At 44.2% G+C, this 18300-nt stretch overlaps 1 long non-coding RNA gene across 1 annotated transcript; it reads left to right on the forward strand.

Moving 5' to 3' along the window:
* Window positions 1-12049: 12049 nt before the first annotated feature.
* LOC120987234 lies at window positions 12050-15904 on the forward strand. Its single transcript, XR_005775963.1, has 3 exons — window positions 12050-12474; window positions 14806-14829; window positions 15711-15904. It is a non-coding gene; the product is annotated as an uncharacterized LOC120987234 (long non-coding RNA).
* The last annotated feature ends 2396 nt before the right edge of the window (window positions 15905-18300 follow it).

Below are 18300 nucleotides of genomic sequence, written 5' to 3' on the forward strand. Positions count from 1 at the left end.
GGAAGCCAGCCGGTATATCAATCCCCTCTAATAGTATTTTGTGGAAACAGATATATAGAACCCCTTAATGAAAATTTGCTGTAAGCTGGTATATCAAACCCCTTAATAAATATTTGGTGGAAGCTGGTGTATCGCAGGACTCAATCTATATTTGGTGGAAGCCGGTACATAAATCCCCTTTATCAGTATTTTGTGGAAACAGGCATATAGAACCCCTTAAAGGGCTTCTGTCACCCCACTAAACTCTTTTTTTTTTTTTTTGGGTACTTATAATCCCTATACTGCGATTTATCCATGCATAATGTAATTAATCATTTTGGTTCAGTAGATACTGCAAAAAACATACTTTTATAATATGCAAATTACCTGTCTACCAGCAAGTAGGGCGGCTACTTGCTGGTAGCAGCCGCATCCTCCTCTCATAAAGACGCCCCCTCCTCATGTTGATTGACAGGGCCAGCGGACGCGCTCGTTCTCTGCTGGCCCTGTCTGCATTCAAAATCTGGTGCCGGCGCCAACCTGTCTTCAGTCGGCGAAGGCGCACTGAGGGTAGGACGCTCGCTCGGCCGCTCCTTTCTCAGTGCGCCTGCGCCGGGTGTAGATGTGACGTCACCGGCGCAGGCGCATTGAGGATGGAGCGGCCGAGCGAGTGTCCTCCCCTCAGTGCGCCTGCGCCGACTGAAGACAGGTACGGCGCCAGATTTTGAATGCAGACAGGGCCAGCAGAGAACGAGCGCGTCCGCTGGCCCTGTCAATCAACATGAGGAGGGGCGTCTTTATGAGAGGAGGATGCGGCTGCTACCAGCAAGTAGCCTCTCTACTTGCTGGTAGACAGGTAATTTGCATATTATAGAAGTACGCTTTTTGCAGTATCTACTGAACCAAAATGATTAATTACATTATGTATGGATAAATCGCAGTATAGGGATTATAAGTACCCAAAAAAAAAAAAAGAGTTTAGTGGGGTGCCAGAAGCCCTTTAATGAGTATTTGCTGTAAGCTGGTATATCAAACCCCTTAATCAATATTTGGTGGAAGCCGGTGTATCGCAGGCCTCAATCAATATTTTGTGGAAGCCGGTGTATCACACCCCTCAATCAGTATTTTGTGGAAGCTGGTATATCAAACCCCTTAATCGGTTTTTTGTGGACGCAGGAATATTGTACCCCTTAATCAGTTTTTTTTGGGGCAACAGGTACATCACACCAGTTGCAATTAGTTATTCTAATAGCGTTTGTCCCTCTATATACCTGCGATATCTCAGCAGAACCACACACAACTGCTGCACAATACAAATGCACTATAATAAACTTTCTATGTTAGTAGGTATACTATAGCTATATCACACCCCTCAATCAGTTTTTTTGGGGGGGCAACAGGTTTATCACACCAGTTGCAATAAGTTATTCCAATAGCGTTTGTCTCTCTATCTAGCTGCAGTATCGCAGCAGAACCGCACACAACTGCTGCACAATACAAATGTACTATATACTCTCTATGTTAGAAAGTATTTTATAAGTATATCACAACCCTCAGTATGTCACACCTATCGATAGCACACCTATACCAGTCATTAAAAGGACTTTTGTGGCCCTATTAGCTAGCGTTTGGTGTCCCTAATAGTGTTGAGCGCGAATATTAACTTCACTAATTTTAATCGCGAATATTGCCACTTCGAGAATTCACAAATATTTAGAATATAGTGCTATATATTCGTATTCGCGAATAGTGTTGAATATTCTACTTGCGAATTTATAACGAATTTTTCGCGAATATATTACATTGCCGATTTTCACAATCAAGTAAACAATGACTGGAGATCATAAATTCTCGAAGTCGCGAATTTATGGCGAATTTTCGACCAAAAATTTTCGAAATATCGCAAATTCGAATATTGCCTATGCCGCTCCTCACTAGTCCCTAACAGTCTGTCCTTGCTCCACACAGCAACCTCTCCGTACACTGGCAAAAAACAGAATGTAAAATGGCTGCCAGATCGGGTTTATTTATAGGGCAGGGGGTGTGTCCATGTGCTGAAACGTCTCAACTGGCTGTCCTGTCCCACCTGATGGATGTGTCATGGGTCAAAGTTCGGCACAATGCAAAAGAATATGGCGCCGGCGGACATCGCCACATGTTCGCATGTTCGGCCAACCGCAAACAAGCAAAGTTCGCCGCGAAACAACCGACGGGTGAACCGCAAGGCCATCTCTACAGGATGTAGCGCAGGTAATGTCGCTGCCACCAGCAGCAAAAATATTAGACTGAATGTCACTGATATTTCGGATACCCAAACGTTATACAGGAGATGTAGCGCAGGTTGTGCAAGTGTCCGCAGGGACACCGTCTACGGTAAAAGTACACTGGATGTCACAGATATTTTTAGGCTGCACACACGTTACACAGGAGATGTAGCACAGATAATGTCGCTGCCACCAGCAGCAAAACAATTCGACTGAATGTCACTGATATTTCAGATACGCAAACGTTATACAGAAGATGTAGCGCAGGTAATGTAACTGTCCGCAGCGGACACCATCTATGGAAAAAGTACACTGGATGTCACAGATATTTTTAGGCTGCGCACACGTTAGACAGGAGATGTAGCGCAGATAATGTCGCTGTCTGCAGCGGCCAAACAATTGCAAGCTATTTAGCGCAGGTTGCGCTAAAAATATATATTGCTGCCAGATACAACTATAGTCCTTAAAAGGATTTTTGGGTCTCTAACATGTTTTAGCAATTTAGCGCAGGTTGCGCTAAAATTATATATTGCTGCCACAACAATAGCCCTTAAAAGGACTTTTGGGTCTATAACAAGTATAAAAACTAAAATATTGCTATTTCAATCTCTCCACTATCTCTCCCTTTTGCTCTCCAGCTCTCCCTGACTAATACTAAGTTGAACACGTGTCATCGGGTGCTATATAGCACCCAATGACACGTTCAGGACAGCCAATGACTGTAATGCCAGCAGCCAACATGGTTATGGCATTACAGTGAATGGCAGTACATACCTGCACGTTTATTGGCTGCGTAGCAGCCAACAAACATGCGGGGAGGAGACTCGAGCATCGTTCTTGAGCACACGCGGTATTCGGCCGAACACCGCGATGTGCCGAGCATCGCGATGCTCGAGCCATACTAGTGTTCAGCCGAGCATGCTCGCCCAACACTAATCATTAAAGATCACGTTTGCCTCAGGCTTTGTATTTCTGAAGTGTTTAGTGTGGTTATAGTACCATCTAGCGGTGTTAAGTTGTAATACATTTAGTTTTTCCTGTTACATAGATTACTGCATTGTGGGTGGTGCACTGCATTGTAGGAGTGCAAAGCATCCTGGGAAAGAGAAGTCTCCAGTCTCCAGGACACATCAGCAGAGCTGTCCTATGCATGTCTCCTTCTTAAACTCCACCATCCTTGTAAAAGCGTATCTGGTGAGAGATCTACCTTAATTTCTGGGATATTGTGTGTTGCAGAGCTGTTCAGTCAGTTGTAACTGTTACTCAGGGAGTTGTTATTACTGTTAGCTAGCCATGCAATCTTATGTACAGGCAGTCCTTTTACCATGTGCTTCAGTGTTAATGTAATGTTATAGTACATGCTATGCTTAATACTTATACATGTTATTTGTATTCTTGTAATTTTACCAAACAATCCTGTTTTACCAATCAATCAATCAATCGTATATAATCAATCAATACCATATGTACGGCCTGTTGACTAGTGATGGACGAACATCGGCCGGGGAGGTTCGCGAACGCGATCAAATGTTCACGAACCGCAAGTTCACGGCGGGCCCCATTCACTTTAATAGCAGGCGAACCTGAAAAACCTTCAGCTCATATTTGCAGCCACCAAATACTTAGTAGAAGTGCAAAAATAGTCCCACAACATAGACAGTGACATACTAGAGGGGGATCAATGACAATAATTCTAACAAAAAATATGTATCTTAATCAGGGGACATTTTTATCCGTCTTAAAGGGAAATTCTCTGAAATGTGCCCTGTTGGAGCCTAGAAAAAATTTATTTTAGGCCACGGGAGTACAGGCCTTAAAAATTAGGCATTCATCTGACATAAAAAAAATTCTAATTATGTGGCTCAATGGATAAAAATGTTACTGTAGGCCACTGGACTACAGGCCGCAAACATTAGGCATTCACCGGACAGAAAAGATCAAGTGATTATGTGGTCGGAGGTATATTACACGGTCAATGGATATCAATTTTACTGCAGGCCAGTACAAATACAGCTCAAATACATATGTTTAAAAGAACTAAAAATATAAAATTGTATTAAAAACATGGCTAACAAAATCCCCCCTCTTGAAAAAAAACCTAATGATAATGAAATTTGATAATATGTGGCCGTCACTGGTGTTGAATTCCTCCGAGGCCCCAACAAATATTAATTCACCTTACAAAAAATAGCAAGTAAGTAGGTGGCTGGAGGTAGATTACACGGTCATTGGATATCAATTTTACAGCAGGCCAGTGGACTACAGGCCCCAAAAATTATGCATTCAGCAGAAAGAAAAGAACAAGTAAGTATGTGGCTGGAGGTAGATCACACAGTCATTGTATATCAATTTTACAGCAGGCCAGTGGACTAAAGGCCCCAAAAATTATGCGATCACAGTATAGAAATGAACAAGTATGTATGTGGCTGGAGGTAGATTACACAGTCATTGGAAATCAATTTTACAGCAGGCCAGTGGACTACAGGCCCCAAAAATTATGCATTCAGCAGAAAGAAAAGAACAAGTAAGTATGTGGCTGGAGGTAGATCACACAGTCATTGGATATCAATTTTACAGCAGGCCAGTGGACTACAGGTCCCAAAAATTATGCATTTACCGTACATAAAAGATCAAGTGATTATGTGGCTGGATATATATTAGACGGTCAATGGCTATTAATTTTACTGAAGGCCAGTACAAAAACAGGTCAAATACAATAAAAGAACAAAAAATATAAAATTGATTAAAAACATGGCTAACGAAATCCCCCCTCTTGAAAATACCCCTAATGATAATAGTTGAAACACGTGGTCTTCACAGTTGTTGAATTCCTCCGAGATCCATGCCTCTGTCCATGACACTGTCGTGAGCTAGGCGAGTGCGCTTATCGGTCATGATCCCCCCTGCTGCGTTGAATGTCCTTTCGGACAGGATACTCGACTAGGGGGAAGCCAAGAGTTCCATGGCAAATTGTGCCAGCTCTGGCCACAGGTCAAGACAGCACACCAAGTATCCAGGGGTTCCTCGCTTCTCATAGTGTCCACATCGGCCGTTAACCCGATGTAGTCGGACACCTGTCGGTCTAGGCGTTCCCTGAGGCTGGATCCGGAGGGAAGCTGGCTGCAAGAATGATCTCATATCCGAAGTGACCAACACATCTTCAAACTGCACTCTTCTTGCATGCGCTGTTGGATTGGTAACCAAAACTGTTTCTCTGTGAGTGGAAATTCCTCTGCCAGCGCCCGCAAAAGAGAATGCAGCATTTCTCGAAGAAAGGCCTGGAAGAGCTGCATTATGAAAGCCCTCTGTGATGCTGTTAACATGTCCGTCATTTTGTGTTTGTATTGGGGGTCTAAGTACATTGCCACCCAGTACTGGTCCTTGCCCTTTATGATTTTTATACGGGGGTCCCTCTTCAAACACTGGATCATAGAGGACCCCATTTGCACTAAACTGGATGTGGTGGAGTGGCCTGGCTCCTGCTAATCATCCAGGATAATGTCATCCTCGGTCTCCTACCCCCAGCCACCGACAACACCGGGGATCCCCAAAAAGTTTAAAGCCTGCTCTTCTTGCTCCTCCTCCTTCCCAGCACCATCCTCCTCAGACTCCTCTTCAGACCCTTGTTAAATTGTCTCAGATGGAGTAGTCCCCCCTGGGAATTCATTCAGCATTGCGACTTCCTCATCTTCCAGCTCCTGCTGCTCGATGGCTTGATCAATGACACGACGCAATGCATGCTCCAGAAAGAAGGCGTAAGGTACGATGTTACTGATGGCGCCCTGGCTGCGACTGACCAGTTTGGTAAACTCATCAAATGGCCGCAGAAGTCTGAATGCATTGCGCATGAGCAGCCACTGGCGCTGTGAAAAAAAAACAAGCTCCCCAGAACCTGTCCTGCTGCAGAGTTTGTACAGGTAGTCATTAACTGCACTTTTCTGCTGGAGCAGCCTATCAAGCATATGCAAGGTGGAGTTCCAGCGCGTCGGGCAGTCATGAATCAGACGTCTGAGAGCAAGGCGAGCCATGGCCGTGTAAGATCTTCTAAAATGGCCAGAGATTTTCCTGGCCTGCCGCAAGACGTCCTGGACCCCAGGGTATATGGCAACAATTCATTGCACGACTAAGTTGAGGACATGTGCCATACACGGCACATGTGTCATTTTGCCCTGTTTCAGCGTGCTCAGCAGATTGGCACCGTTGTCGCACACCACTTTACCAACTGTCAAATTGAGCGGGGTTAGCCACTGATCAGCCTGTGACCGCAGAGCTGAAAGGAGTGCAGGACCGGTGTGACTCTTGGCTTCCAGGCACAACAGCCACAGCACAGCATGGCAACGTCTCACCTGGAACGTCGAATAGGTTCTGGGGAGCTTGGGGGTGTAGCGGAAGAGGCGGTAGCAGTGGAAAAGGAAGAGGTCAGCCGAGGAGGAGACGGAGGATGGAGTAGGAGGAGGAGAAGAAGAGACAGGCCTGCATGCAATCCGTGGCGGTAACACCAAATCCACAAGGGTTCCACAGGTTACATGCTTGACGGCCATCAGAAGGTTCACCAGTGGGCAGTAAAAGTTATGTACCTTCCCTGCCCGTGTTTGCTAGACCACGTATCTGTGGTCAGATGTATCTTGGCACTGACACTGTGTGCCAGAGTTACATTCACTTACCGCTGAACGTATAGCTCCGGGATGCCCTTCTGGGAGAAATATTTCTTTCCGGGAACCTTCAATTGCGGTGTGCCATCTTTTTATGCTCGAACATTTGGGCCACGGAAGCCTGCCTTTTGCTAGATGAACGCAACGACGGCACAGTGGACAGTGGAGTGGAGGCACAAATGGGAGGAGAGAGGAGAAGGAGAAAAGGCAGGATGTGGAGCGCCGGGAGTGTGGCTTTGTGGGTTCTGATGGTGTTGCTACCACTGGGCTCGGTGATGGGAGGCCAGGTGCCTTCTTAAGGCGGTCATCCCAAGGTGAGTGTTGGGCTTAGCACAACTTATGCTTTGACAGCACAGGCTGCAGATGTCAACACTATTCCCAGCAGCGGACACGTTAAAAAAAAAAGCCCACACTGCGGAGCCATGTGCCCGCGTTCTGGGAGCGCCAGATGTGACCGTGCATGGTAGATGGCTCGTTCCAGATGCATTAGCAGTCTGCATTTTGCCTCCTGTGCTCTGTAATTTCTGCCTGCTTCTCCTCCTTCTCCTCCCTATCTGCTGCTCAGTCTCTCCCTCTGAACTCCCCTCCTCTCCCTCTCTCGTGGGCACCCACATGACGTTCATCGACACGTCATCATCGTCACCTTCACCACCACTGACATTAGAGATCTTGGAGTAGGCAGCAACAGTGTAAATCACCCTCCTTGGGCTGATATAGGTATTGTCGTCAGACTGCTGGGGGGCGACCTTTGATACATCCTCTTCTTGATCCAATGCCAAGAATGGCTGCGTATTGTTACGGTCTTGGACTCGAGCGGAGGGGATATGGTGTCTTTGGGGGTGCACACAGCAGAGAGTGAAGAGGGTGCTGATAGAGAGGATGAGAAGGGTGCAGAATCGTAAGGCTGAGTGAGCCACTCAACCTACTCTGGTGCGTCCTTTGACATAATCGCACGCACCTTCTGCAACTTCCCACTTAGGCTCCGGCCTGGTGCACCTGCCCGACCCCTACTACCCCTGCGGAATGGCCTGCCTCTTCCTCTGCCTGTCATTTTCAAAATGACCCTGTGACAAAGTCCCTATAGAAGAGCAGTATTTATGGAAAAAGGTATATCACACCCCTGCCTCAATCAGTTTTTTTGGGGGGTAACTGGTATATCACACCAGTTGAAATTATTTGTTCCAATAGCGTTTGGCACTCTGTGTAGCTGTGGTGATGCAGCCTAACCGCAAACAAATGCTTTACTACCCAAGTGCACTATATAGAAAGTATTTTATTGGTATATCACACCCCTGCTTCAATCAGTTTTTTGGGGGCAACTGGTATATCACACTAGTTGAAATTATTTGTTCAAATAGCGTTTGTCACTCTGTGTAGCTGCGGTAACGCAGGAGAACCGCAAACAAATGCTGCACTACCCAAATGCACTATATAGAAAATATATTATTGGTATATCACACCCCTGCCATAATCAGTTTTTATGAGGGGCAACTGGTATATCACACTAGTTGAAATTATTTGTTCCAAGAGCGTTTGCCCCTCTGTATAGCTGCAGTATCGCTGCAGAAACGCACACAACTGCTGCACAATACAAATAATGCACTATAATATATTTTCTATGTTATAAAGTATATTATAAGTATATCACACCCCTCAGTATGTCACACCTATCGATAGCACACCTATACCAGTCCTTAAAATGACTTTTGTGGCCCTATTAGCTAGCGTTTGGTCTCCCTAACAGTCGGTCCCTGCTTCACACAGCAACCTCTCCCTACACTGGCAAAAGACTGAATGTAAAATGGCGGACAGATCGGGTTTATTTATAAGGTAGGGGGTATGTCCATGTGCTGAAATATCTCAATTGGCTGTACTGTGCCACCTGATGGATGTGTCATGGGTCAAAGTTCTTCACAATGTAAAGAATATGGCGCCGGCGGACATCGCCATATGTTCGCCCGTTCAGCGAACCGTGAACGAGCAAAGTTCACCGCGAAACGACCGCCGGGCGAACCGCAAGGCCATCTTTACTGTTGACCAATAAAAAAGTTAGACTACAAAGAACAGTCCTCTTAGGGTACTTTCACACTTGCATTGTTGGATTCCGGCAGGCATATCCGTCTATCTGTATGCAAACGGATCCGTCTCACAAGTGCATTGCAATACCGGATCCGTCTCTCCGGTTGTCATCCGGAAAAATGGATCCAGTATTTATCTTTTTCAAATTTTTAAAGGTCTGTGCATGCGCAGACCGCAAAACCGGATCCGTTTTTCCGAAACACTTGGGGCCAGATCCGGCATTAATGCATTTCAATGGAAAATAATGCCGGCAAGTGTTCCGGAATTTTGGACGGAGAAAATACTGCAGCTTGCTGCGGTATTTTCTCCGGACAAATACCATAAGAGTGACTGAACTGAAGACATCCTGATGCATACTGAACGGATTTATCTCTATTCAGAATGCATTAGGATAAAACTGATTAGTTTTTTCCGGTATTGAGCCCCTAAGATGGAACTCAATACCGGAAAAGTTTAACGCAAGAGTGAAAGTACCCTTATTTGGAAGACAGGAATGGTTTATGCTGAATGTCAGACTGCACACTGTGTGAACGTGTATGAATTCAGAACAATTATATCTACATGGGGGCGTGGCCGGAAGTCTAGGAGAGAGGTCGCATCTCGGTTCAGCTCTGCTGAGAATTTTTAATCCGAGTCCATATATCCCTTACCAGAGGGAATTAAAACACAGATTTCCACAGAGAAAATTCCCGGTGCCTCCAGCTACAATCCGGTCTGACTCGAGTGAATTTCTGAACACTCTAGACCGAAGTGTCAGCGCTGGCCTACCTCTCTGAGAAGCCATGGTCTGGAGTACTAGAGCGAACCTGTACCTCTGAAGATCAGTACATTCAGTGCCAGCCTTCATTTCCACCGAACCATCCCTGACAGCGGCTGAGATAGTCTCCAACGAGCGGTGAGGTGAAACATCGCGGGTACCGCTTCTCAACCTATCGCTGCGCATCTCACATACCTCGGCATTGCACGGACCCGCCATCTTGCCCAGCCAAAGGGAGCCGGTAAGAGATTTAGCATATCACCCTCTCTATCGAAGATCCTCTGGCACAGCAGTAAACTCCCGACCCAACCCAAGGGACGCTTATACTAACAGCTGCAGACACAGCCATTAAGTACAGGGGTTATTCCCCTAGCACAGCATAAAGCACTCACCTCTAGCCCTGGGATTTATAATAACCGATTAAACGGTCAGACTCTTTCCCTGCTACTGTTAGGGCTTTCTCCTATAAAAGTCGTGATACGGAGATCTGTGTAAGAACTGTGGGGTGAGCCGGCGGACTGTTCTGTTCCGGGTCTCACTCTTCTCACCACATACCTGCCTGTAACAACTGTCCGAAGCATCCTCACCGTGCAGAGGTGGGTCTTTCATGTTCTCCCTAAGCGGATCTCCAACCCCCCACTACATGCTGTGCCTTAATTTTTCTGGACCTCCATACTCACCACAGGAGGTCTATACCGTGACTGTAGTTAAAGAGACATTGTCCTCCTGATTGTGAGAAGCTTGATACTACTCGCCTCTGATAGAACACTCTTGATAAGCAATCAACTTAAAGGGCCATAGCCCAAATTTTTTCTAGGATCTTCTACATCTGCAAAGAAGGTCTCCCCAACTCCGCCAAACTTACAAAGAGCTATAGGCTCAATTTTTCAATCTCTCTGAGTTCCTTTCAGGAGGGCTATAATGTAGATCAATACACCTGTGAATGATATCTAACAGCAGCTTCCCCCCATTTTTCAACTCTGGGAGTCAACTCAGACGTGTCAATGTTTTAAACCTATGCATCTGAAGAGGCAATTAGAAGCTGAAAAGGAGTTTACACACATGCACTTATGGTGAAAATAGGCAAATACAGGAGCCACACTCAGGAGTCTCAAAAGCCCTATAAAAATTTGGCTTTAGCTCAATCTGACCTAGACAAGTACGTCATGAAAAAATCACAACCACAAGCTTCGGTGCAATCAGCCGCACTAAAAGGCTTTTTGTCTCGCTCAGAAAATGAACATTTAGAAATGGATAGTGGTGAAGAGGATCAAATAGAGATTCAATCTGACCTGCCTATCTCCAGGTCCTTCATCTCCCAAGCTTTGTCAAAAGCCCTAAACCCAGTGATGAAAGAACTCTATGTAATCAAAAATGAAATGAGACAGATTGGCCACAGAGTAGAAGCTTTGGAAGCCACACAGACTACCATAACAAACTACACAAAACAAAATTCAGAAGCTCTAATAGTCTACAAACAACATATATGATAAAAAAATTTTGAGGCACTCAGTCCGTAGGTTTTGCAATTCAAATAATTTTTTATTTTAATTATTCATGTTTTCTGCATCATCCATATGCCCGTAAAAAATAAGGAATGACAGATTTTTTCTGACCAGACGTTTCGGTCACGGAGGACCTTCATCAGTGGTCATGTTATCTGTGTGCTGGGTATAGGTTGGTCTGGGCGCTGGATGCATCCAGCGCCCAGACCAACCTATACCCAGCACACAGATAACATGACCACTGATGAAGGTCCTCCGTGACCGAAACGTCTGGTCAGAAAAAATCTGTCATTCCTTATTTTTTACGGGCATATGGATGATGCAGAAAACATGAATAATTAAAATAAAAAATTATTTGAATTGCAAAACCTACGGACTGAGTGCCTCAAAAAATTTTTATCATTTGGATACGGCCTTATAAGCCCTTGATTGGCACCGGTGATATTACTTCTAAACAGAGTGCGGTTCCTCATTTCTCTACAGATTACGTATTTACTGTGGGATACCAGCACCTCCATACAAGCATGACGAATACCTTCTCGTATGATACCACTACAGCAGAGAGTATAGTGTCCAGGGTTAACCTACCTAATGAGTTCCTGCACATACCAAACCACGAGATGAAAATCCGTGAGTATGAACGTGACCGAAAGCGACTCATTGGCTGGGAACTACACTGCAGCACACTTACTGAATACTATAAAAACAAACGGATCCCTAGAGGCCTGAGATCTCATCTCCGACCAACACTCTTCGCGGAGAAGAAAGAATTTTGCGAACGCTTTGAGAGCATTCTAAATAAATGCTCCCTCGACCTCATTCTACTGACCATAGAAGAACTACAGACCTCAACCACCGAATTATCCTCACAGATCAAGACTACCGAATCCCAATTGACCTCAACTACACCAGAAGAAGAGTTAGTTGCAACCAAAGAAAGGATCGACAAACAGCTACTGGAATACAAAAAATACGCAGAGCAAGGGAAAAGACAGAAATTTATACGGGACGCCGAAGACTACAGACTAGACAGGGTCTATCGTTGGAAGGGAAACCAGCAACAACAGTTCTATCGAGGATACAGACATCAACACTACTCTGGCTCTTCGGACAGCGACAGATCCGGGCACTACGAAGCGCGTTTTTTAGGCAACGCCCCAAGGAGGGGCAAATCAAGAAGAGGAGGACCAGGAGGGGCGGGAGGAAATCAAGAAGGACGCATCCAGACTCGTTCCCAGGTAAGGAGGACAACCTAGTCGTTAACATTTCATCTTCCAACCTATCACCAATAGAAATCACGGTTCTACAGAAAGGTTTATCCTTTTGTCCCACACCTACGTTTAACACGTTCTCGTTAGAACAGGAATTACAAAAATTTTATCGAACTGTGAGACTTAAAGCCCATTTCCAGGAGCTAACACCGGAACGACCGACCATTACCATTTCGCCGGGACCCCTCTCCATCCAAAACCTGGGACTCAGGAACAAAAGTTCCTTTATGCCCCCTAAAAACAAACATCCCATTGAGACGTATATTTCTCTTTCCCAAAAACTGGTAGGCGACATCCTTATGGCTAACACTGAGGGCCACTATAGACATTCCAATAACTTATCTCAGGAGGAGAAAATAGCATTGAGCTCATTACAATCTAATAAAGATATAACCATTAAACCCGCGGACAAAGGTGGGGCTCTTGTTGTCATGGACAAGAGGGACTACCTTGCAGAGATCAACAGACAGTTATCCGATACCGACACATATGAAGTATTGCCAAGAGACCCTACGCCACAGATACGGGAATTAATTTCCTACACTATTGATGCATACTCGGTATTGGGTATCTTAGACCCCAAAACTGCCAGTTTCCTAACCAAACGAGATCCCATCACTCCGGTTTTTTATACACTACCAAAAATCCATAAAGACCTTACTAAACCTCCAGGGCGCCCTATCGTAGCCTCCACCGAGTCAATCCTCTCTCCCCTAGCAATTTATTTAGAAAAAATTCTGACCCCCTTGATTAAAACATCAAAATCTTTCATTCTAGACACTTCTGATTTCTTACAAAAATTAAAAAATACTGATGTCCCAATAGATTGCCATTTACTTACATTGGATGTAAACAGCCTCTATACTTCAATCACACATGAGAAAGGCATACTGGCCACAGCTACTCTCCTCAGTAAACATTCCACCTTAAGTAACCTACAACAGGAATGCTGCCTGAAACTACTTGAAATTGTATTGACAAAAAACTTTTTTCTATTTGGGGACACTTACTATGGCCAGAGGAGGGGTACCGCCATGGGGTCTAACGTGGCCCCGCCCTACGCAAATGCGTTCATGATTAACTTTGAGGAAGATCACGTCTACACACATCCCCTGTTCCAACAACACGCCCACATATGGCTTCGTTTCATAGACGATATTTTTTGTATCTGGAAGGGACCTACCTCCACCATAGACAGCTTCATTCAGGACCTGAATCACATCCATAACGAACTAGGATTTACCTCACACATCAGTCAAGAGGAAATCAGTTTCCTCGATACCCTAATCCAAATTGATCAATCCGGATCTCTCAGTATAGATCTGTACCATAAACCCACGGACCGAAATAGCCTTCTCCTCTACAACAGCTGCCATCCTAGAGCCACGAAAAAATCATTACCACGGTCCCAATACACACGGGTAAATCGGATCGTTACAGACACCACCACTAAAAACACTAGATTCGAGAACATGACCGACAGGTTTATACAAAGAGGCTACCCGCCGGTAATTCTGAACAAAACTCTCCTGGATCTAAAAAACCCACTCACGTTACCGGAAACAAAACAGGACAACTCTAATAGGATAGCATGCGTAACCACTTACCATCCCCTTATGCCCAAAATACAGCAGGCCCTCAAAAAGAATTGGTCACTACTATCCAAGGCTTATCCGGACATCAAAGAGTTCCAACAATATCCGCTGACTTGTTATAAAAGACCACCTAACATTAAGGACAAATTGATTAAAGCGGATGTAGGTAGCTTTACAAGACCTTTAAAACAAACCTTCCTACGCAGTAAACGACAAGGGACATATCCGTGTTTACACTGTGCCCATTGCTCCAGTGTTATTAAAGGCGAATACGCCACACACCCACGCACCGGAAAAGCGATGGCAATTAGAGGATTTTACACCTGCGAATCAAGCTTTGTTGTTTATTTAATAAAATGTCCATGTGGCCTCGGATACGTCGGCGAAACCACACAACACATCAGGGACCGGATAAGCAAACATAAATCCACGATCAGATTAGGCCATACCTTCCTCCCTATACCTCACCATTTCATTGAAAAGAAACACCAAATTTCTCAATTACGTTTTCAAATTTTGGAGCAAATTGACCAGCCGAGGCGAGGAGGAAACCGGACGCTCCTCCTTAGGCAAAGGGAAGCTTTCTGGATCCATAAACTGGGGACATTAACACCACACGGATTGAATCGCGAATGTGATTTCTTTATAAACTTGTAAAAATGTTGATGTTTGTTAACATATGTGTCTCTCATTTTCTCTACAGACGCACTGAAATTGTCCACAGCGGGTGAGGGTGATGTATTGGCCTCTGCTCCCCTTGTTCCTTTTCCCTTTCCCCCTGCCCTTTCCTTCCCCTACCTAGACTGTATCTATACCCTTCTGTCTAATTAAGACAATGTTATCTACATATCCTCTGGACCTAATAACTACACATGTACATACGTTTAGAATATGCCACAAAACAGCCTCATATTACGCTATTTAGCGTTATCCATAGGTCACGACAGAATGTATTTAGCTCCTAGTTATCCCCAGATCATAATAGATACTATAGGTAATGTAGGTGTTACTTGCAGAATACCTTAATGTACTATGCATATTACCTGTCATACCCATGAGGCCAACCTCCTCCTCTCCCTTTCAATATCCCTAGAAAAAACTTATGTCACCTCCCCCCACTACCTCCTTAATGATCTATCACCATTCCATATCATTATGACTCATTCCCCCCCCTTTATTATCACTCTTTTTCCAGACCAACATGGTTATATGTATAGATTGGATCCCCCTCCAACCATACTCCACCATCCCATATTGCATATATCCAATCATACACAGTATGATATAATGTTTGGGTATGTTTGCGCAGTGGAACGCATAAACGCATTAACTCCGCCCCCCCTAACATAGTGTGGAACGCATGAAATTCATTACATCCGGCCATGTGACCGGAATTATCAAGATCCACGCTCCAGCCGAGACTTCCGCCCTTTGGAACGCATGTTTGCGTTCCATATGACACATGACTTCCGGTCAGATGACCAGAATCACCGGACAGCGTGCTATTTAAAAGAGCGGCTTCTAACACACACACTCCTGCATCCAGCGCCCAGACCAACCTATACCCAGCACACAGGTAGATAACAGTCTCTAATCCTTTCTCCACAGGTTACCTTTGTGAAATTCGATCCACTAACCTCTTGGATCCAGTATGCTGCGTCCATGTGACTCATGTGTATCTATTCCTGTGTATCTTTATGTCTGGATGATGCTGCTCAGGGAACTGTATAGTCTTTTTCTTGCTATGCCACAATAATGTATGCCATACATCTATGAATATGTGAATCCGTGAATAATGTCCACATGCCCACATGACATCCCTTATGGAATATACAACAGGTTGCTATACCTGATATTTTGGTCTTGCTTTTGCTATGCCACAACTATGTATGCCATAAATCTATGAATATGTGAATCTATTTATCTGTGAATGCTCACATGCCCACACGACATCTCTTTATGGGATATACAATAGGTTGCTATACCTGATGGGCTTTGTTTGTGCATTTTTCATGATTTTGCACACATAGGTGTCTTCAGTAACCCCCTGGACATTCTTCACTCTGCTGTGATAACACTATGAAATTTTGCTTGTAATCTATTTATTTATTGTTCTATGTTATTTTATTAATTTTGTGACTTCATGCTCTGCCTTCCATTTATATGAAAAATATTATAATATGTATATTCCAGATAACATGACCACTGATGAAGGTCCTCCGTGACCGAAACGTCTGGTCAGAAAAAATCTGTCATTCCTTATTTTTTACGGGCATATGGATGATGCAGAGCCTGCATCCAGCGCCCAGACCAACCTATACCCAGCACACAGATAACATGACCACTGATGAAGGTCCTCCGTGACCGAAACGTCTGGTCAGAAAAAATCTGTCATTCCTTATTTTTTACGGGCATATGGATGATGCAGAAAACATGAATAATTAAAATAAAAAATTATTTGAATTGCAAAACCTACGGACTGAGTGCCTCAAAAAATTTTTATCATTTGGATACGGCCTTATAAGCCCTTGATTGGCACCGGTGATATTACTTCTAAACAGAGTGCGGTTCCTCATTTCTCTACAGATTACAAACAACATATAGACCAGCTCTTTGACTACATCAAAGATCAAGACAACAGAGGTAGACTAAATAATATCCGCCTAAGAGGAATTCCGGAATCAGTAGCTGCAGACGCAATACCAAAAGGTGTTTCCGAGATCTGCCTATCGTTGCTGGGGGAGGATTACTCTGATCCTATAATTATCGAAAGAGCACATAGAGCCTTAAGACAGAAACATAAAAACAAGGAACCACCTAGAGACGTCATATGTAAACTCCTTAATTTTGCTCAAAAATAACAAGTTATGAAGAAATCAAGAGAAGGCGCACAAGTTGAATATGAGGGCTCGACAATTTTATTGTTTCAGGATCTAGCCCCAGCCACTCTTAATAAAAGACGTGCCCTCAAACCCTTGACTGACTATTTGAGACATAAACGCATCCTCTACCGCTGGCTGTTTCCATTCGGCCTGCTGATATCCTGGCATGAAAAAAAGTTCATCATCAGAACCCCGAGGGACATACCAGATGTCCTTTCCGCCAAGAGCATTGAAGATGTGGACATCTCTGATTGGTCTACCTCAAATGACATCACCATTCCTGTGGAAATCCCTCCTTCTACCCCATGGGAGACTGTACCAATGGGCAAAGCACAGTAGAACAAAAAGAAGCAAGGGAAAATTACTCCACGCCTCATCATGGAGGAGGACTGACAGATACTACCAAATGAGCCATCTATAGGCCTGCAAATAGGCGGGCAACCTAACATATTCTAGGCCTCATGTGGCCTTGTATGTGATTATGCGATCCCACAGATTTCTCCTCACATGTTATGCTCATCTAGCAGCTTTCAGATAGATCCCTATCTGGAGTGGTGACATGAGCTTGCAGTGGGTTTGCTTTGGTCTCAATTTATATACAGAATCATACCTCTGTCTCTGTTCAACTTAGTTTACTATGTTTATAACTTAGTCTTGATTATTAATGAATAGGTCTCTTCATAGTTTGCTACAACTTCTATGCATATCTCTAAATTTATAGCGAAATGCTTTCTTCCAAGTCCCGGTTAGGACTAACTTTACTTCTTGCAGTTATAGCAAACAGGAGGATCAACTATCTTTATGTCTTTGCTAATGTTCTGATTTGTTTTTGTTATGTCTTAGATGTTATCGCTCCCCCCCCCTTTCCCATTCGTGTCCAAGGATATCCAAGTTCCTCAAGCCTCAACCATCCTACGAAGATGTCAGTTATAACCTACTTATATAGGGGTATAATATGCAGTTCTCCATTTAAAACTTTGCACTTGTTTATGGCTGAGACACGGATAGCTTCATATAATGTAAGAGGCTTTAAAACTCCAGCTAAACGTTGTCAAATCCTAAAACAACTGCATAAAGAAAAAGCTAACATATTCATTCAGGAAACACATTACAAACATAGCAAAATCCCCAACCTATCCCGTTCCTATTATAATTTATGGTTCCATAGTTCATCTTCACATTCGAACAGACTAGGGGTCAGTATAGGTTTCCATAAACACATTGACTTCGACCTAATAGACTCTAAATCTGACAGCGAGGGTAGATTAATTCTTGTGAAGGGGAGAATCAATAAGCAATTTTATACCTTAGCAAAC

This window comes from Bufo bufo, chromosome 1 (assembly GCF_905171765.1).
Source record: "Bufo bufo chromosome 1, aBufBuf1.1, whole genome shotgun sequence".
Lineage (NCBI taxonomy): Eukaryota > Metazoa > Chordata > Amphibia > Anura > Bufonidae > Bufo > Bufo bufo.